Here is a 22,385-nt window from a genome sequence, read left to right on the forward strand (position 1 = left end):
CGCAGGCGTAGCGGCCATCATTCTAGTTGCCATAGCGCTGAACAGTCGTGGCGGCGCCGAACAGTTTCAACTATTGTACTGTGCAACAAAAACTCATCATCAAAAAATTGATTTATAAATTCGAGCTCATAGTTCTAAGAGCAAGTACTTTCATTCATAAAACGAGCCGCCCATATGCTAATTTTCTCGACAATTCGAAAATAGTCAATATTGGAATATTTCGCGTAGAATTATTTGCCAATATTCAATTTTTGTCAAGTCGAGTGCCCGCGGCTCCGTAAATATGTTTGCACCCATATATGTATGTAAATATATGTTTCTAAATGCTCGACAACCGCAGCTGCCTGTTCAAGGTTACTGTACATTAGGCCGGGTCGATTTGTGGGAAGGCAAAAAAATCGCCCATTGCTCTGTGAAAATCATATTCTAGGGATCAGAATAAGAAATTTTGCCGAAGGAACCATACCTCTAAAACGATTTCTGATGTCCCCCAATATGGGTCGAACTTTTTAGTTTCTTTTCTATAACTCACATTCATTCATTTACATATGTTCTGACTAAATAAATTTCTTAAGAGAAAAAATAGATAATATTATATATTAAATAAATAAAAATAAAGAAAAAACATAGCCATTTAGCTGATTTTTTCATGTAAAGGCCAAAAATGGTGATATTTTGAAATTGAGGGACATCAGAATTCGTTTTAGAGGTATGGTTCCTTCGGCAAAGTTTCTTATTTTGATCCCTAGAATACGATTTTCATAGAGCAATGAGCGATTTTTAAATCGACCCGCCCTACTGTACATGCAATGCTGTGCCTATGAATGCGCGCTGGATTTCTTGAGAAATTTTACCGTATGTTTTGCTGTGGCGAGGCACATATGTACATACACACAACATATATATACATATATCCGCATATATACATACATATATAAATTCACAAATTTAAATTTGCTTATGCCATCCTTCTGTGTGCCTGGTAATGAAGCATTTTCTATACATACATATATATACGTATATCTTTTTTCTTCTTCTTTTTGGTGTCGCTTTTTCGTTTCATCGAGTCTAAAATCACTCCCAACGATTCTAAAGAAGTTTTCACTTCAAAAATGGAGGAGAATCGCAGCATGTATCAAAAAAGACAAGGATTGATCTTGACCAAGAAGGTATAGCCGCTTGTGAAAGGTTAAAGGATGTATTATGCCAATGCATTGAATTATCGCAACCTGATTTTAATGAAAAATTAATTTTAAATACCGACGCTTCAAATGTAGCTGTGGGGGATGTATTATCACAACGAGGAAAACCCATAACATTTATTTCAAAGACTTTGAATTCAACCGAACAGAATTATGCAACTAACGAAAAGGAGCTTTATGGTATTGTTTGGGCATTGAAAACATTGCGACATTACCTTTATGCTGTAAAAGATTTAGAAATTTATACGGACCACCAACCGCTATCGTTTGCGATATCTGAAAGAAACCCTAATGTTAAAATGAAAAGATGGAGGGCATTTATTGAAGAATTTTCGCCAAGAATAATCTATAAACCCGGAGCAACAAATGTAGTAGCAGATGCACTATCGAGACAGCAGTTAAATAATTTAACAGAATCGAATAATGAAATTTCAGAATCTGATGATTCATTTGCGAATACACAGCATTCAGCCGAGAGTAGTGATGAAATTTCAATTAGGGAAACTAACAAGCCATTGAATCATTTTAAACAGCGAATATTAATAAATCAAGGTGCAAAAATTACTACCCAAGAAAGAATTTTAATCTTCAGTAACACTAGATTTTTAATAGAATATGATAAACCAGAAAATATAATACCTGTTCTTTCTGAACAATTAAATCCAAAATTGGTTACAGGAATATTTTGTACTCCGGAAGTGGCATATGAAATAAAAACCGTATTGGTGGATACTTTTCCGGTAACGAAATTTTTACGTGTGAAGTGTTTTCCAATTGAAGTCACGAATAGAGAGGACCAGGGTAATATTATAGAGCAAACACATGGTCGAGCGCATAGAAATTATAGGGAAAATCTGGCACAGATCAGGGATCAATACTATTGGCCCCAAATGGTGAAGCAATTCAAGCAATATGTTAGAAATTGTCAGGTATGTAATAAGAATAAATACGATAGACAACCCAAAAAGGTACCAATTGGAAGGGCACCAATTCCAGAGAAAGAAGGTGAACAAGTTCATGTTGACATTTTTTACGCTCAAAAACTGAAATTTATAACTTTGATTGACTCTTATTCTAAGTTCGTGATAGATAAGCATATTGAAGATAATACAAATTTATTCGAAAAGATTTTGGAAGCTTTACAGGTATTTCCGGAAGTAAAGAGAATTACAGTGGACAATGAACCAAGTTTTGCATCGGCTCAATTTAGATCAGTTGCTAATAGATGTAATATTGAAATATATTATTGCGATCCAAGACATTGAATAACTAATGGTCAGGTAGAAAGAGTGCATTCTACTCTCATTGAAATAGGAAGATGTTTAAAGAAGGAATTGAATTTAATAAGTGATTTAGAATCCATCATTAGAGCAGCTCAGCAATACAATAAAACTATTCATTCGACAATTAAAGAAAAACCGTATGAGGTGCCTTACAATAAAAACCACATGAAAATATAAAAGATAAATTAAAATCGGCACAGGAAGTTATGTTGAAGGTACATAATAAAAGACAAAATGAAAAAAATTATACTCCATGTCAGACAGTATATGAGAAAGTTATAGGTGAAAGGAATAAATTAAAACCGAAATGTAGGAGATAAAAAGTAAAAGAAGATAGGGGAAATAAAATAATAATTCAGAAATGCGACAGAATAATTCACAAGGATAATATTAAATCTTATTATTTACAGAATGATATTGGTGCTATTTGCAGCATTCATATCTTTCGGGATGACGGACATTATTGATTATACAAGGGAAGACTATGTTTTAATAGAAGACGGAGATGTTTTATTATATGAAGATTATGGGGATATTTTTCAAATTGCAAATATAACTTATTTTGCGAGTTTATTGGAAGAAATGAAACAACAAATGTACAATAGGAATGAATATATAATATTCATGTAAATGGAAGTAAGACAATGCGTACGGATTTTGACGTAAATGAAATTGAATACGAATTGGAAATTGAATTAATAGAGACATTAATAGAGCAATTGCAGGAAAAGGATTATAGATTTACAAGAGGTATTAATGAGTTGGGAACATTGTGGAAATGGATAGCAGGAACACCGAATCATGATGATTTAGTAGGTAGGTAGGTAGGTAGGGTGGTTGTCGTAAGACACATTTAGACCTTCGACAGGTCCATTGTGATACCACTGGAGCTTATCCTTACTCTACGTGCTCCTTTTCAAACCATCCGGTTGCTTTAATAAACGAGCAGAGCTTCGTTAGTTTTAGATGGGCTATGTCCGCTACATCGGTTAGAAATGCTGTATCGAGAGTGCGCAGCCTTCTCATAGCTAGGCTTTCACACTCACATAAAAGGTGTCTGCAAGTTCATCCGCCTTACAGTTTCCTGCGATGTTCCTGTGGCCTGGTACCCAGATAAGGTGCACCTTGTAGCACTTAGATGCGTCATCTAGTAGTTTAAAACATTCTAGAACTGTTTTTGACGAGTGCGTTTTTGATTCCAGCGCTTTTATTGCTGCTTGACTGTCCGAGTAAATGAAGACTTCATTTGCGGATAATACTCTCGTTTTTATTTCTTTAAGTCCCTCTTTTATGACAGTGACTTCCGCCTGAAATACACTGCAATGATCAGGTAAGCGAAATGATTGGCATACTCCGAGTTTGTCGGAGTAGACCCCTCCACCTACTTGGTTGTCCAGTTTTGAGCCATCTGTGTAGATGTTTAAGTCATTTATCTTAACAATGAGCCCGTTATCCCATTCCTCTTTGGAAGGAAATAGTGTGACAAACGATTTATTGAAATTGATGTCCTTGGTCCTGCAGAAATCCGTTGTGCTGGGAATGCAGGGGAATTGTTCTAAAATTGAGGAGTGCCCTCTTTGGTACGTTCTGAGTAGGCCGATTTCTCTTAGTCTGAGAGTTGCTTTGGCAGCTGTTTGCTTACCGTACTGCTCTATTGGTAAAATGTTAAGCATAATATTTAGTCCATCTGTGGGTGTGGTTCTGAGGGCCCCGCAGATGCAAAGACTGGCCATTCTTTGTACGTGTGCCATGGTTCTTTTGATGTACAATTTATCTAAAGCTGGCCACCATACTAATATGCCGTATGTTAGGATTGGTCTGACAATTGCCGTGTAAAGCCAGTATACGATAGATGGGGAGAGACCCCAACTTAGTCCTATCAGCTGTTTACAAGAGTATAGTGCTATTGTCGCCCTTTTTACTCTATCTTCGACATTTGCCTTCCAAGTTAGCTTTCGGTCTATTATTAGACCTAAGTAGCGGGCCTCATCACTAAATGACAGTGCCGTTCCACCTAGGGTCGAGAGAGCTATTGTATATTTGGAATTTTATGTTTCCTGGTAAATAGGATGAGTTCAGTTTTATTGGGGTTGACTCTTAGCCCATTTGCTTTTGACCAGTTTTCAACCATGTTTAGTAAATCTTGCATGACTTCTCTAAGTGTATTGGGGAATTTCCCTCTTACTACCATTGCAACATCGTCCGCATATGCTACGACGTGTTGTCCTCTCTCCTCTAGGCTCTTTAGCAATGAGTTTAGTGCCAGCACCCATAGGAGAGGGGACAGCACACCGCCTTGAGGTGTTCCTCTGCTAACTTTTTTCTTGATCTCTGAGGCCCAAGAGCATGTTTTTGATGAACCCAACCAGAGCGCCAGAGATCCCGAAATCCGTCAGTGCCTTTATTATGGTATCCGGTAGGATGTTGATGAATGCGCCCTCGATAGCTAGAAAGGCTACCAGTGTGAGTTCTTTATTATACATTGACTTCTCGATTTCTGTAACAAGTGAGTTAAGTGCTGTTTCAGTTGATTTCCCTTTACAGTACGCATGTTGTGAGATGCTGAGCTTATTAGGGCTGATGTTAGCCTTAATATGCTCTTCTAAAATTCTTTCTAATGTTTTTAGCAGAAAGGAGGATAGGCTAATTGGCCTGAAATCCTTAGGTGTTGTGTGTGAACTTCTTTCCGCTTTAGGGATAAAGACCACTTTTACCTCTTTCCATACTAATGGGACACTTTTCAGTTTCAGAGCAGCCTTAAATATGGCCGTCAGCCACTCCATGATGTAGTTGAGTGAATGTTGTATTTGGGCCGGGAATAATCCATCTGGGCCCGGTAATTTAAATGGTTTGAACGTGTCCACTGCCCAGGTTATCCTAGTTTCAGTGATTATTTCTTCAATGTCAGAGTTTGGTCTTTCTGCACCATTGTTGATTAATACGTTAGATGATTCGTTGCTTGGAAAGTGTGTGTCCACTAGCAACTTCAGAGTTTCGTCACTCGAAGTAATCCAACTCCTGCCCGGTTTTTGGAGGTATCCGGTGGTATAGTGTTTTTTTGAAAGGATTTTACACAGTCTGAAAGCCTCCGTGGTTTCTTCGATTTCTCCACAGAACGTTCTCCAACCAGACATTTTCGCTTTCCTAACTTCTTTTTTGTAAATTTTTAGCTTACTGTAGTAGCAGTCCCAGTCTTTACTCTCTCGTGTAGCTTTCGCTCTATTAAACTGTCTTCTGCTGTCGTTTCTTAATGTAGACAGGTCTTCTGACCACCAGGGCGGCTTTTTCTACCCCTTATACCAGAGAATGTTAATGCAATGAGAAGGTGCAAATGTTACTGTGAGCTTTTTTTAGTACAATTGAGATTTGAAAGATTTGTAATAAGGTCATTTAGCACACCGAGTTTATAGACACCTCACTGACTTTTGCCCACACAAAAATTAGAAACACCACACATTTTTCACCTCAACACACAACACATTTCTCACCTCGACATTAAACCAATTAAATTTTTACTATTTTCGTATTTTTGAAATAATAAGCGAATACGTAAAATTTATTACATAATTTTTTTTTTTCAATTACATTAAAAAAAAACGATTTAAAAATAAAAATTTATAAAAAAAAGTTTGCGCCGGGAATTGAACTCGAGTCTAACATGTGGCGAGGAAAAATAGGCGGTGCGTTTATTTCTTCGACTGCTTATTTTTTGACCATTTTGTTACTTTTGAAATGATAAGCGGATTCATAAAATGTATTACAAATTTTTTTACGATTACATTAAAAAAAAAACGATTTAAAAAAAAAAAATTTATAAAAAAAAGTTTGCGCCGGGAATTGAACTCGAGTCTAACATGTGGCGAGGAAAAATAGGCGGTGCGTTTATTTCTTCGACTGCTTCTTTTTTGACCATTTTGTTACTTTTGAAATGATAAGCGGATACATAAAATGTATTACAATTTTTTTTACGATTACATAAAAAAAAAAAAAAATTTAAAAACGAAAAAAAAAATTTGTGCCGAGAATTGATGGCGAGTCACGTGGGGAGGATAAATACGCAGAGCGTTTATTTCTGCGCCTGCGTTGTGAACAAAAGGTTTTGTGCATGCGCGCGACGCGAATAAATTTTAATAAAGTTCTGAAAGTATATTAATTCATGAAGTTTTTCATTACACACATATGTATGTACATAAATGAACGTATACTTTATATGTAAATAAATGATGGTATATGAAATATACATAAGTACATAATATGTATGTACATGTCAATAGGAGGTATTTGCATTCAGAAAAAAAGAACGGTTTAAGATAAATCAACACTTATTTTATATTGTATGTCAATTTATAGTTTATGTATTCGACAGCATTTACATACATACACATGGTAGAAAAAGTCTGCGTTCACCCACTGTTATAAAGTATTAAAATAATTTAACGTGTTTATCTTAAAACTCTCAGTTATTTCTTTTCACTTATTTCAAAGAAAATTATTCATAGAGGTTATGAACAAAATTTTTTGGAGTTTGAGCTGCGTCGTGTTCAGATAACGGGATTGTAGTACAATTACGTAAATAGGCTAAGCAGAAAAAGTGTGCGTTCATTTCGAATAGTGACGATTATTTGCATGGCAATTACGTTAAATTATATTTTAAATCATTCATGTAGTTGACGCGGTTAAGAACAAATCTAAAGAGGGAAAAATTGATATTAGAAATACATTTTTTGTTACTATGGACCAAAGGCGAAAAGAAATAGATATTGGTGAAAGGAAAATCATTGTAAGCTTGTGGCAAAATAGTATGAGCTATCGGGAAATCGCGAAAATTGCTGGGAGGCAATACTCCTCGGTCCAAAGAGTGATAAACAACTTCAAGCAAACGAATTGTTTGGAGGCTATGTCTCGTTCTGGGCGTCCAAAAAAACTGACGGAAAGAGAAGAACGCAACATAACTATTCTTGTGAATTCTAATCCACGACTAACAGCAAGCCGAATTTCAAAAGACATAGAAGTAAAATACCAAAAGAAAGTACATCCAGATACAGTAAGAAAAATTCGAAAAAGAATCGGATTTCACGGCAGAGTGGCCCAAAAAAGACCCTTCATATCGCGAGTAAATCGACTTAAGCGGATGGCTTTCGCCAAGGAATACGTAAACAAGCCACCTGAGTTTTGGAATAGTGTGATTTTTTCAGTTGAGGGCAAGTTTTGCATTTTCGGGATAAAAAGTCGTAAAATTATTTGGAGGAAAAACGGAACGGCACTTGGAAAGCAAAATCTGGTACCTACGGTAAAGCATGGGGGAGGAGGTGCCATGATATGGGGGTGTATGGCTAGTTCGGGCGTTGGAAATATGCAGTTTTTTGAGTCGATAATGAACAGACATGATTATCTCGATATTTTAAAAACGAATTTGTGAGAAAGTGCAATCAAACTGGGACTCGGTGAAAGATTTGTTTTCCAACAGGACAACGACCCGAAACACACAGCAGAGATTGTTAGGTTGTGGTTGTTGTATAATGTTCCAAAACAACTTCGCACACCCCCACAACCACCTGACCTTAACCCCATTGAGCACTTATGGGACGTTCTAGAAAAAAAAAATACGAGAGCGTACAATAACTAGCAAGGAAATGCTTAAGAACGCGCTTAAAGAGGAATGGGTACCCATAAGTCCAGAAATAACAGCCAACCTAGTTGGATCAATGAAAAGACGCCTCCTAGAAGTCATAAAAAGCCGGGGATATCCAACTAGCTATTAATTTTAAAACATTTCTATGATCTTAAGCCTTTTATTTTATTATTATTGAAGTGAACGCAAACTTTTTCCGTTTAGTTTGAATGGCCTTTTTAATTTTATGTGATCTCATTTTAAATTTGATTTTGTTATTGGTAGCGAAATATGTGTGATAGTTACGTTTAAGTGAACTTAATAAAACTCATTAAAAAAAATTTCTGAAATATTTATTGTTTTGAACTTTTTCTAATGCAAAGAATATTTACATAGGTGAACGCAGACTTTTTCTACTATGTGTATGTATGTAAGTACATTTGTATTGTATATGAAAAACAATAATGCACAAGCGCAAGAACATCATATCACATATGCAAGTATGCCCAAATAACCTTGACTTATGTATGTACACATGTCATACCACATCACATTCTTACAAGAAATCAAATACACATACGCACTAGTGAACGAGTTTCTTCCTAACAAGTGCAAAAACAATTCTGCTCTATGTATGCATATGTCCTAGCATATATACATACATACATATATACCTACTTGCCTTCTAAACTTCCTACAAAATAATTGTATTCATATGTTACTACATCCATGCACGTTCATACATTCAAGCATACATATACATATGCGCGAGCACAGCGCTCCCTTCTTGCTTCCGTGTACTTTTGTCTTTCACCAGTCGATATTCCTAATATTGTACTTACAAAAACACAATACTTTGATAGACGCAAGAGCAACAGCAAGCACAACGCGATGGCCGCTTTGCCACCACACATTCTAAAATGTTCTAGAACACAACAAAAACACATACCTCACATGCGCATGTCGCCCAAAGCTAAAATCTAAGCCTAGCGACTACAAAAACAAAATACATTCGTAGACGCAGTCGCAGCGGCCATGATTCTATCAGCGACGGCGCTGAACAATTTAGAACAAAAACAAAAAGTTCATTCATAAGTTCGAGCTCATATTTCAATTTCATTCATAAAACGACCCGCCAAATGCCAATTTTCGCGACCATTCGAAAATAGTCAATATTGGAATATTTCGCGTGGAATTATTTGCCAATATTTGATAAATCTTAAATTTTTGTCATGTCGAGTGGCCGCTCCTCCGTATGTATGTATGCACCCTTATATGTATGTAAATATGTCTTCTAACTGTGCGACAGTCGCGAGTTAATGCGACTTCCAGCGAATCACACATTGCTGTCCGCAAAGCCGCATATATGTACCTTATGATCAGAAAGTACCGGGAATGTTTAAATTAAACAAAACAGAGTTAAATTTAAGGCAAATTTATATTATCTCCTTCAAAATTTGACCCGTCTGAAGCAACACACATGTGCCAACGTTTAACCCAGTCCTCCAAACACCCCCGGCAGGCCGATTTGTATTCTCTTTGATCAGTGCGATGGCGCGTTATCATCATGCAAAATCTGAGAATTGTTTGCTCACATTTCCGGGGGTTTCCAACACACAGCATCTCTCTAAGGTTTCAAAACGGATAAATAATATTCTCTATTGACTGTCTGGCCGATGGAAGGTACTCATGGTGGACTATGCCTTGGCAATCGAAGGAAACAGTCAACATCACCTTCCCGGTTCTTTTTGCTCATAGGGTATACATATCCCATCTTTTCACTGACGGACAAGAAGACGGTCGCAGTTGCTGTTTTTTATATGCATACATTTTGCGTTCGTTGAAGGTTTGTATATATTTGTATACATATGCGTGTATGCGCGTTTGGCTTTCTGGATGCATCCATGGATATTAGAATATTTTCTCATCAATATGTGTATGTAAGTAGTTCAGATTTGACTGAAGAGATTAAATATAGGAATGCATATTCATATGATTGCCTTTATGGCTGTTTTACATATAAATTAATTCAAAAGAAGTATGAAAAATGTTATATAGAAAATAATATAAATTTCTAAATAACAGGTATTAGAAAAACCTGAATACACTATTTTAAATCAATTCTAATTAAACCAAATATAAAAAATGAAATATCGAACAAAAAACCGCGTACAGGATTTGAACCTGAGTCAAACTTGAGACTATGTACCGCACACACAACACGTCTTTCACGATTGCGCTAATCTATAATCACTAATGAACTTTTCTAAATCACTCATTTATTCGATTCGCAGTTTTATATGCACATATTCTGCGTTAGTTGAAAGTTTGTATGCGTAATTATATGCATATGTATGTGTGTTTGCGCGTTTGGCTTTCTGGACGGATATTAGAATGATATTTTCTCATCAATATAATTTGGATTTGATGAAATAGATTATAGACATATGTACATATTTTCTGTTTTGATTGATTTATATAAAAATCAGGTCATATCCAGTATGAACTATTTTATACCGAAAAGAAATTTCCATTTATAAAATACAAAAAAAACAGTATTTTAAAGAAATTTTAATTAAAATAAACTCAAAAATTTTACCAAACTTTCCTGGTTTGAATTGTAAAATAAAATGTGCAAGAAAAAAAAATATGACTTCAGGACTTGAACCTGACTTAAATACGTGCCAAAAAACAAAACGAATAACTCCGCCGACTTTAGCTTCTGCACCACAAACTAACTGTCGCACGGCCTTCTTAATCGCAAATTTATTCGCTTCGATTTCCTTAGTAGTGTGCCGAAAAATCTTATGAACTTCCTCAGTAGTATGGTAAACGCAGAAAAAATCTGAATTTCTGTCCTAGCGTGGTAAGTAAATATAGAAACCCTCCACTCGCGTCACTCGCGTGGTAAATATCTGCAATTCGCCACTCGTGAGCAAAGTTGAATTTGAAATGACCTTATTATGAATCTACAAATTAGAACTCGAAAAAAGCTCGTTTAACATTTGCTCCTTCTCATTGCATTAACATTCTCTGCTTATACTTAATTAAGGGGCAAGCCTTGCTTAGCGCAGTTCTACAGACCTCCGGAAGGATTTGTACGTGTTCGTTCAATGATTCTCTGTCTTCAATAGTAATATTTTGGGAATTTGGAAGTCTTTTCTTAAGTTCCCGTTTATATATATGCCAGTTGGTCTTTTTCAAGTTCCTGCTGGCGGGCGGGGCCCGTGAGTTGTTTCCCCCAAATTTTATTTCTATATAGCGATGATCGGAGTAAGAGTGTTCATTCAGAACCCTCCACTGCGTCATCTTTCCGTAGAGGGTTTGACATGTTAGCGTAATATCAAGAACTTCTTGTCTATTGCGCGTAAAAAATGTAGGTTCGTTGCCTTCGTTACACACAAAAAGCTTACTACATCACTACACCTTCACTTTTTCTGTCCCTATGTCCCCTTGAATGCTTAAATCTTTAAAACTACTCAACGGATTTTGATGCGGTTTTTTTTAAAGATAGAGTGATTGAAGAGGAAGATTTATATCAATATAATGTGAAGAAATATATAAAGGAGGCGTGGCAATCGGTCAAAATGTGGCAAAAAACATAATTTTTTTGTTTTCACGGCCATAAATCATAAACGAATCAACCAAATAAAATGAAACTTTCTTGAAGTTTAACTTTGAAATATTTAATATACTTGCGTCCTGCATCAAAAAAAAAATTGATTTATTTGTTATTTAACCAAAATTGTTTAAACAAAAGCAGCTCTTTTTCCAAAAAAAGCTGTTTGTGTGTGTGTTCGCTGTCAACCGAATGAAGCAACAGGCGTTAAGCGATAATCTCACCACACCTCATTAATGTTGAATTACATCGTATGGTGACGTATGTATTTACGAATCGCTCGATTGTGATTCATCCCAACAAATCGAATGCTTTTATCTGAGAATGTTACTTCATATTGTAAAAGGCCCGACATCCTTTGCTCACCTATTCACTTTACAAGGTGTTGTTTACAATACTTAGCAAGCAGCATGCGAAGCTATGGGGCTCTTGGAAGACGATTCTCACTGGGAAAATACATTATCAGAAGCAGCTGTTTGTAGTTCAGCTACATTATTAAGATATTTATTTGCCGTCATAGTAGTGTTTTGTCAAGTAACTGATTCTGTTAGTCTGTGGAATAAATTTCAAAAGAATATGGCCAGTGATATTCTGATTCGGCGAAGAAGATTGACGAAGAATTATTTGAATTAAACAAAATAGTGCAATTACTATCGGGTAAAATGATCAAGGATTTTGGGCTGCCGATGCCAGCTTATACTACTAACTCTGATTTAACTAACAGTGCCGAATACACAAGAGAAACATCATACGATCAAACGAGACTTTTACAAAATATAGCTCAAGATGAGCCACGATTAAACATCGATCAGAAAAAAGCATTCACTGCATTACTATCAACAATTGATAACAATGAAGGGAAATTATTTTTCCTTGATGCCCCAGGAGGCACAGGAAAAATATTTTTAATCAATCTGCTTTTAAAAAAGTGAGATCTACCGGAAAAATTGCGTTAGCTGTTGCGTCATCCGGCATTGCCGCTACTCTTTTGGAAGGAGGCCGAACCGCACACTCTACATTCAAGTTACCGCTGAAAATCGCCACCGATGATGATAACAGCGTCTGTAGTGTTTCTAAACAGAGCAATACAGGAAAATTAATGCGTGACTGCTCATTAATAGTCTGGGGCGAAGCTACCATGTCAAACAAGACGTCTGTGGAAGCACTGGATAGGACAATGCGCGATTTGCGCAACAAAAATTCACCTATGGGTGGATGTACAATTCTGTTCTCAGGAGATTTCCGTCAAATCCTACCAGTTGTGACTCGAGGAACTCGTGCTGACGAAATAAATGCTTCGCTAAAACGATCCCACCTTTGGTCGCATGTCAATAAATTAGAGCTTACAACTAATATGAGGGTTTCGTCATCTTCACGTGAGAACAGGCTATTTCCAGAGAAGCTGCTAAAAGTTGGCAATGGAGAATTAACACAAAGTGAGTGATAGACAACATCCAAGAGTTAGTCAACAATGTCTATCCTGACATTGATAACATAAGTTATAAGACAATATCTTGGTTTAAAGAAAGAGCTATTCTGTCACCAACTAACGATCAAGTAGATAAAGTAAAAAACTTGGTTATTTCAAAGATTGATGCGCCGGCGAAAATATACTACTCGGTCGATACTGTTCTCGATTTGGAAGAAGCTGTTCATTTTCCTACAGAATTTCTAAATTCTTTGAACCCGTCTGGACTCCCTCCTCACAAAATGGAGCTGAAAATAGGTTATTCTGTTATTTTATTAAGAAACCTAAATCCACATTAACTTTGCAATGGCACGCGTTTGCTGGTAAAATCACTGAAAACTTTCATAATAGAGTGCACAATACTCACAGAATGTGGTACCGGAGAAGATGTTTTGATTCCCCGAATCCCTCTGATACCATCGGATCTACCATTCCAATTTAAACGCTTACAATTTCCGGTAAAGACATCTTTTGCAATGACCATTAATAAATCTCAGGGTCAAACCTTCAACGTTGCAGGCTTAGATTTGAGCGTTGACTGTTTTTCACATGGCCAACTGTTTGTCGCTCTTTCAAGAGTAACCTCTAGAGAAAACATGTTTGTATTGTCTAATGACAAGAAAGCTATGAACGTTGTATATAAAGACATTCTGTAATATATTAATTGTTGTTAAAATGAAATAAATACATATGTAAAAATGCAAAAAGTAAATATGTAAAAGTGTAGGGTATGAATTTAGATATTCCAAAGATAGCAGGAAATCTTCATGCTGTAAAGAAAGGGGAATTGTGTTACTCCAAATTTAACGCGTGCGGGCTACGGGCAGTAATGAATAAGCCAAAACTAGTGGATCGATTTTAATCATTTTTTCAGTGAGTGACATAGGGTATATATTTTATACCCGCGCAAAGCCGGGCGGGTTGCTAGTATAATATAATTAAAGAGAGACTCACCTCGTTCGTTTGTATCCGAGCTCCCCCATACGTTATGGTGGGCATTGGCATCACCTCCTAGGGCTAGTTTGCGGTTGTGTGCTTTGCAGTCTTCCACAAGGCTTCTTATTAGCGGCGACGGCAGTGGACCTGTGTCGTCTCCGGCAAAATAGAACGAGGTTAGCCAGATGTTGCTTCCGCTCACTTCCGAGCTAACCGTCGTAGTATCTGCGTTACTGAAATTTTGAATCATAAATATATTAAGATGTGCTTTTTCCATTATGCATGCTCTTTTAGTACCTTCACAATTGGTCTTGTATACTTTATACCCTGATGTCCTCAGACCGCAGATTTCGCAATTCCGTACCCAGGGTTCCTGGATGAGGACTACGTCCGGCTGATCTTCTGCCAGACGCTCCAGGAGGGCAAGGCAGGCTTCTTTACAGTGATGAAGGTTTATCTATAGAAAATGCATCAGCTGTTAGCGTTATGTCTGGGTCTTCTTTGCTTTCGCATAAAAGTTCCCTTTCGGAATACTTACGCTGTTGTGTGTAATACTTACACTCCCGTTCGAAGTACAGCCTCCCTAAGCCCATTTCTGAGCCTGAAGAGGCGTATTCTTCTTCGGTGGGCCGGTCGTCTTCGCTCATTGGCTCGGTTTCGCTCATGGGTTCTAGTTCGCCCATGGGCTTTTCACCTTCTTTAGTGGCGAGGAACTCAATTGCATCCGTGTCGGTTTTATAAATGTGAAGCTTCACCTTTACAAAACCGTATCTCAGTTGCCCATCGCATTTCGCTAATGGTTCGATTGAGTTCTCTGTGAGGAGCAGGAGAGCCTGCATGGTGGCGCGCTTCTGCTCTTTCGATTCTTCCGCGCTATTTTTGTTGGTAAGAGTTTTGACATACCTCCACTCCTGCGTTGGGATGTCCGGATTGCAGACCCAAATGAGCTTCATAATCTCTTCCGAGTCTTCGACGGTTGAAGGTAACCAAACCCTTGCTCGCGGCCTGGACGGAATATCCTTCCTGTCCACGACCACTAGCTTGGCATTTGGGTACACTTCGCCGACTTTGGAGATGGCCTCTTTATACAGTTGAACCTATCTCTCATCGTCGCACGCTATTATTTTTATCTGGCCTTGGTGCCAGCCTAAGTCTTCGGACGCAGGCGGGGGGCCGGGGTTCTCCAGAATAACCTTCAGTGCCACTTTCGTTAGCTCAGCCTCGATCCATTTCCACTGGGCCTTGGGGATCATACCTTCCGGGTGGTTCTCGTCCAGGACTCCTATGATAAGGCGGTCTTTTGCAACCTCCGCATATGATCTTCTGGACCGCTGTCGTTTTGGAGCCGATTGTGTTGGTTTGAAGTCGGGGTTGAAATCAGGAATGACCGCTTTCGCTCTTTCTATCGCTTCTTTCAACTCCTGTGACATTTCACCTTCCTTTGGGTGAGTTTCGTGCACCCTCCTTAGGAGCCTAGCTGCGTTTCTGCGATTCTGGTAGCTCGCTTTCGCTGGGTCTACCACCCTCACAAGCGGCCATCCTTCGGTACCGGAGCTAGCAGTAGCATTGCTTCCGGTCGGGACCGTTTTTGGGGGCTGAATCGCAGTTGGCTGCCGGGTTAGTGCCCCCCTACTTGTACTTGGACCTGTGTCCAGTTCTGAGTGTGTGTCAGCTGTCCTCGCTTTCGCTGAGGCTGTCGCTATATGTTTTGATCGACTTATTAAGCCGATGGATGGCGTTTTCTTTGAGCTCGGTGCGACCGTTGCTCTTGTTGCGGAACTGTTTGTTCCTGTCGGTCTATTAGAAGGAGGACCGATCTTTTTGTTTTTCATTTATTTTATGACAGTCTCTTTGCATTTTGGACCCACGAGTGTCGGAGAAAGGATGTCCGCCCGTGCATAGCTCCGAACTACACGGGTAAGGCTAGTTATTACGGAGGGCGCCAGTTATCCGTAAGCTCCGTTCGAGACTTGGTTATTTATTAGAAGGGCCCCAAGCCTGACAGATTCTCGGCACGGGTCGCATCACACCTTAATCCAGCCCTTCACCCCCGACCACGTTAAAGGTACTTTGAGTAGTGCTGTACTATTGAGGAGTATCGAGCTCTACCCATAGTACCCTTAACTTAGCTAAGTACCTCCTGAAAATAGGAAAACTGTGGTACTTATTACCAGCTGTCACCCTCGGGGAGGATTCAGTGGAGGATTTTCGCCAGCCGATTTAGTATTAATAACCAATAAATGAAATGAATTAGTGGAAAATAGTAATAAACAGTATACCACAAATTCACAGATGTTTAAAGCTATTACGCATTTAACTGAGAGGGTTAAAGAATTACAAGGAAATGCACATATTAGAATGATGAGTAAGCGTAGAAATAGTTACATATATCATTAATGAATTACAGAATTTAATACAAACTATAACTTTGGCTAAGGTAGGAACTTTGAATCCAGCTATTCTGCACATTGATGAGATAAGAAATATAACACGACATGAACACGGACGAATAACGATTACAGATTTAATAGATGATTCACAGTTTAAAGTAATTCAAAATAAAGAATTAATTGTAATATATATAAAATATCCAAAGGTATTGTATGATTGTAAATTTTATGAAGTCCGGGCTATAGCGCAGAGAGATGGTAAATTGATAATTGAGGATAAAATAGCGAAAAGTGGAAATGATTATGTAAATGTAAAAGAATGTAAAGAAGAAATAAAAAATACATACTGTAAAATTGAAGTAAGGAAATCTTGTTTGTAGAAAATTTTGAATAAAGCAAGAGCCAAATGCAAAAAATTAAAAGAGAAAAATGAAGAAATAAAACAGGGGGCCATATTAGTTTCTGGAACGCATGTAATTGATGAACACACATTAGATGGAGTTTATTTAATAGTTTTTAAGAATTATACAATACTATAATTGATAATGTTACATACGAAAATATTGATGAAAAAATTTGGAATTATGTAAAAATTAATTACATATATTAATAACTTTGAAATAACTGAGTATGTTGAATCTACAAATGAATACTTAAAATTTGAAAATTCTAATGTATTAAATAAAATAAAACAGGATAATAATTCCCTACTCTGGTAAGCCGCATAACGGCAAATATATACAAACAGTTACAGTAAACAATACTTTTTAAAGCTAGCATAAGAACAAATTGGAGGATGATGAAATAAGCTCATCCAGTAGTGAAATATTTACAGTAAACATAAACAATTATTTGTTAAGGATAAAGTAAGCAAAAATTTTGTTTAAAAGAAATAATGAAAGAATAAAATGACTACTTCAAGTTTGAGTTTGAAATCAAGCGTGGCATTTATTTTTAACGCTCACGCGCGTTACTACATTAATTTGCATGCACAAATTTGTATGTGCGTATGCACACTTCATGTCTTATGCTGAAAACAGTGAACACCGCACGGAATCCCTTACCGCAGTCCCTTAATGTGCACAAAAACTCACCTCCGAGAACAACTGCGTTCTTTTAATTACATATTTACACCATACATCGGTTTGTGTGTGTATGTGTTTGGTTGTATCTACACAATGTTGCCATTGATATTTTTGCTTACACACTTTTTCACACATCCGCGTTATCAGTTACAATTTTTCATTGTTTAATAAACCAAAGCCAAAAACCAACAAATGCAAATAGTTCATTTAACTATAATTAACATTATTCAACAGTATTTTTAAGCTATTTTTACAAAAAATATCATTTTTCTAACTTTAATTTGTAAATGATTTCGAAATGTACTGCTTGGCAACACTGTGTGGTGAGAGAGCAATCAGCTGAGTCGGTATTACGGGATTTTTTTAATAATCGTGAAATAAAATCTACGGTACTGCGATACGGAAGGAAGGAGCTTTTCGTTTACATGGGGTTCTCATTAGTTTGATCGCAACAGCTGAAGCGGGATTGCGTTTACCGTGTTCACTGTTTTCAGCATTAGCCTATGTTCGTACATATTTTTATTCTGAACTCCCAACAAAATAATGCTTATTAATATACACATATGTATGAACATACAACCGTACACACGGGCCACTCGTAAATGGTGGAATGACGACATCGCGCCTCAAACTGCGGAAAAAGCATCAGCGTAGAAGAAATAGGCCAGAGGGGGAACAGCTGGGGGCGGAATACAAAGCCAAAGGCCATAGAAAAAAGCAAGGCGGAGCATTTGCTAGCCTCCTAAGTGAGTAGATGCGAATCTATGGGGTAACACTTATAAAATTGTTACAACAAAATTCGAGAATGGGAGTGCTAGCATGCTGCTACCACATGCTAAAATGCTACACATAGTAACAAACCTCTTCCCGGATAATGGTATACTCTCTATCAGAAGGGATTTCACTGATAACGAGGACGAAGTGCCCGTAGTGGACCTCGACGAAATAGAACCGGCCTGCAAAAGAATTAAATTGCAAAAAACATTGCATTGCAAAACGGGTATTGATGCAATCACTAACGCCGTGCTGAAAAAAGCACTGCAAGTGAGACCAGAAGTTTTTCGAAACATGTGAACAACATGCATTAGAAGCCGAGTTTTTCCTTTGGAATGGAAACAACAGCGAATAGTCCTATTGCCCAAGCCTGGAAAACCTCCAGAAGATCCTTCATCATACAGCCCGCTCTGTATGCTGGACACCGCTGACAAAGTGCTAGAAGCAATAATCTGTAACTTAGAGCAGTACTCCGAATGCCACGCAGGTCTGTCAGCTCGCCAATACGGTTTTAGAAAGCATCGTACTGCAGTAGATGCAATAATAGAAGTGTGCGAAATACCAAAAACTGCTATCTGCAGTAAAATATGGCGATAATGAGAGGCGAAAAGTTGAAAATCGTCAAATAAAGGTTGGTGGTCGCAATATAACATCAACAGATACCATAAAATATTTAGGGATAATGATCGACAGAAGGCTCAGTTTTATAATAAAAAGCATCTGAAATACGCAAGCTCCAAAGCTGCAAAATCTTGCGCGGCTTTATCGCGATTGATGCCCAATTGTTAGCAAGGGTCTGCAACTCGATCCTGTGGGGCGACGTAGTGAAATATCCCAGCTACTTGAGACAGGCTAAACGGGTGTACAGATTATGCAATGTCAGAATCATTAGAGGCTATAGGACCATATCTGACGAAGCAGCAGGTGTAGTAGCAGACAGAATCCCCCTCGATATAAAGGTAAAATGCATGAAACAAAAATACCAGCATGCAAAAAACGCGTTGGTATCTGGTGACAAAGCCTCACTGAGGGACGCTCTACAGAGTATCGATGGTACCGCTCTGCAAAATTGGCAGACCAAATGGAACGATAGTGAGAAGGGAAGAATTACTTTAATTATTATCCATGACATACAGAAATATATCCGTAGAACACATGGAAACGTTAACTTCATGCTGACACAGTTTTTAACTGGGCGTGTATGTTTCAGGCAGTATTCGTACAAATACAAGCACACAGACTCCCCATTTTTCCTTTACCGCCAAAAAAACATGAAACGCCTGAGCATGCCCTGTTAGAATGCTCTAGATTTGATGGGGAACGAAGCTTGTGGCGCTCAAATATGGGCGAGCACAAGACAGCTGCTAGCCTTGTACAATAGGTATATGCTAGAATCTGAAGCAACGCACATAGGGGTATTTGAACAATCTAAGGGGCCAAAAGTATTTTTTGGGTTTAACGTGTGCTAATGGATGTTTCTGAATAAAACCAACTAAAATAATGAACTTAAAACATTTATTGAATGAAATATAATATGAGAATGAAGAAAGATTTACAAGATCAAACATAAAAAAATATAAACAATTAAAAAAAGCATCCAATCAAATGGTATTATCTAGATTTTCTTCATCCCTACGTGAAGAAAATTCTAGGTTTGGATCAGCAGGCATGAGCATTTCCAATGTTTCTGGCAGAAATGGACTTTCTTCTTTTTATTTGCCTCCTAGAGCTCATTAAGGGGTCCGAACTTAAAAGGAGGCGGTTAAAAATATCCCTGTTGCAATTTTCTCTAGTAAATTTTCGGGCAAAATCTAGCCGGTAAGAGCGGAAATGCTTATTTCGGGCTTCTGTAGCCACTTCAGAGAGCTGGCCAATTGGTAACAAAGCACTCTTTATTATAACAGCTCCATGAATAAGTATTTTGTGCATTGTGGGTGTCATGGGATGCCACGGATAAAGATCCACATATAATCGAGCAGTTTCTGTTGCATAAATATCATATTTTTCAGGATTAATTTTATGACCACTAGAAATTGTTTCTAGAATAACTTTTAGTCTATATATTAATTTGTAGCTGATGCCTGTTATATCGGATGCTAATTGAGGATTGTCGAAAAATCTTCGGCTTGTATTACCGTCATTGGTATTACCGAAATTCGCCTTTGGCATATCTATTAACAATCCCGTTTCTTGGCGAAACCTGTCCTGGATCTCTTGTTTTCTCTCTTTCTCGAGGCTTTTTTCAGTTTCTCTTTTTCTTGCTCTATATTTTTTTACTGGCAACTTATAAGCCAAATGGAGAATGCTCTCAAATATTCTTATCCTGGCATGTAGTACCGAAAGGCCGAATTGAATAGCCTCGAAATTAACATCTATTGTTTTATCCAAATTGTTGAAATCCTTTGAGGTTGTGCCGCAAATGTAGCAACGACTGGTTGATGTGGTTCCTATGGCAGCATTACAGACCTTTCCGTCAACCATTGTCATTATAAATTCATGTTTAACTGAATAATGTTTGCCACTCAAGTCAAATTCTGTTGCAACCAGACTGTTCATCTGATTATTGACGTGATTAATTTCTTGCTCCGTTACATCAGTAGTCTCTTTGATAAATTTAAATCTTATAGGCCGACAAAATCGAGGAGAAGATGGTGTTGGATTTTCCCATATAGTCTTTTCCATGTTTTGGCCGCATACTAATTTTACAGGAACAAAGCAGCTTTGAAAAATTTTCGTATCTGAATCCGTATCATTTTCAATCTTTTGTTTGAACTGGGTCTGTTGGGACCCGTCGCAACCCCATTTACAATTTAATTTAAGGGTCTCACATTCTTGGACCTTCAATGTTGTTAGTACCTCTTCCAGGTAGTCCGATAATCGTCTAACGGTAAGGTCGACCAAAGGTTGCAATTCGGCTTCCGCACCTGTACTATTTACAGTGCAAGATTCTGGTGGCGGATAACACTTCTTTTTTTCTTTTTGTAAAAGACTATAACAAGGAAAGAGCTTCTTATTTGTTCTTCTTATTGTCTCGTATTGGTCTCGTGTTAGATCTGCATCAATGAACATTTGCATTGCTTCCTGGACAGATAAGGGGCAAATTTTATCTTTTGATGACTTTGTTCGATAATAGGCCTTTTTATATTTGGTTGCGCGAGTTGGCGAAGTAATGATTTCTTTTAGCACATTCGAAGCATCGCGTTTTCCTGACTTTCTTAATTCTACTTGCGCAGCATGTACGATAAGGTTTTGATCAAAATTAGAGCGCATTTCCTCAGTTTTTCTTCTTTTACTTCTTTCGCTCAGATCTCCAAAAGATTTACTCGGTCGTCCTGTTCGATTTGAAGGACTGTCAGCAACAACGGGAATGGCGAAGGTTCCGTTCAGCCAAGATTCATTACTTTTTAGGAATACCGCTTCTTTATAATGAGCTTTAGTCCATCGATTTTTAAATTCTGATTTGAAATGTGCAAAATTGCTTTTCAACGTCTCAATTTGATTGTCAGAGAATCCTTTAATATACATAGACTGATCTTTCAAGCAATTTAGCCTTGCCTCTATGTTGGGTAAATTTTCATTGTTCATGAGGTCAAGCAAGTATTTTCTAGTCACAATCCTCATTCCCGATGTTCCCATTGAACCTACAACAAATAAATATTTCGCTTAATCCCTTGTAATGGAAAAGACCTTTTTCATAAAATTTTACCAACAACATTCAAAGTACTAAAATACCGTTTATCCGGACTTATCCGGATCAAATTCTTTGATGAATTGTCAAAACAAGGTACATACTAAACAATTACAATCGAGTCTTAACCGGATCTATCTCGATAGTATTACTTATTGACTAACAAATATTATTTTAAGAAAAAAAAAGTAGTTTGAGAAGGTGTGTACTTATAGGGTTAAAAAGTTAACTTTAATACTTGAAAATTATATAGATTCTAATTGATTTCATTCATTACTAACCTGATGCTTGAGAATCCATAACTCTTTACTCCACTGTTGAACACAAAA

Source organism: Anastrepha ludens, chromosome X, assembly GCF_028408465.1.
Source record: "Anastrepha ludens isolate Willacy chromosome X, idAnaLude1.1, whole genome shotgun sequence".
NCBI lineage: Eukaryota > Metazoa > Arthropoda > Insecta > Diptera > Tephritidae > Anastrepha > Anastrepha ludens.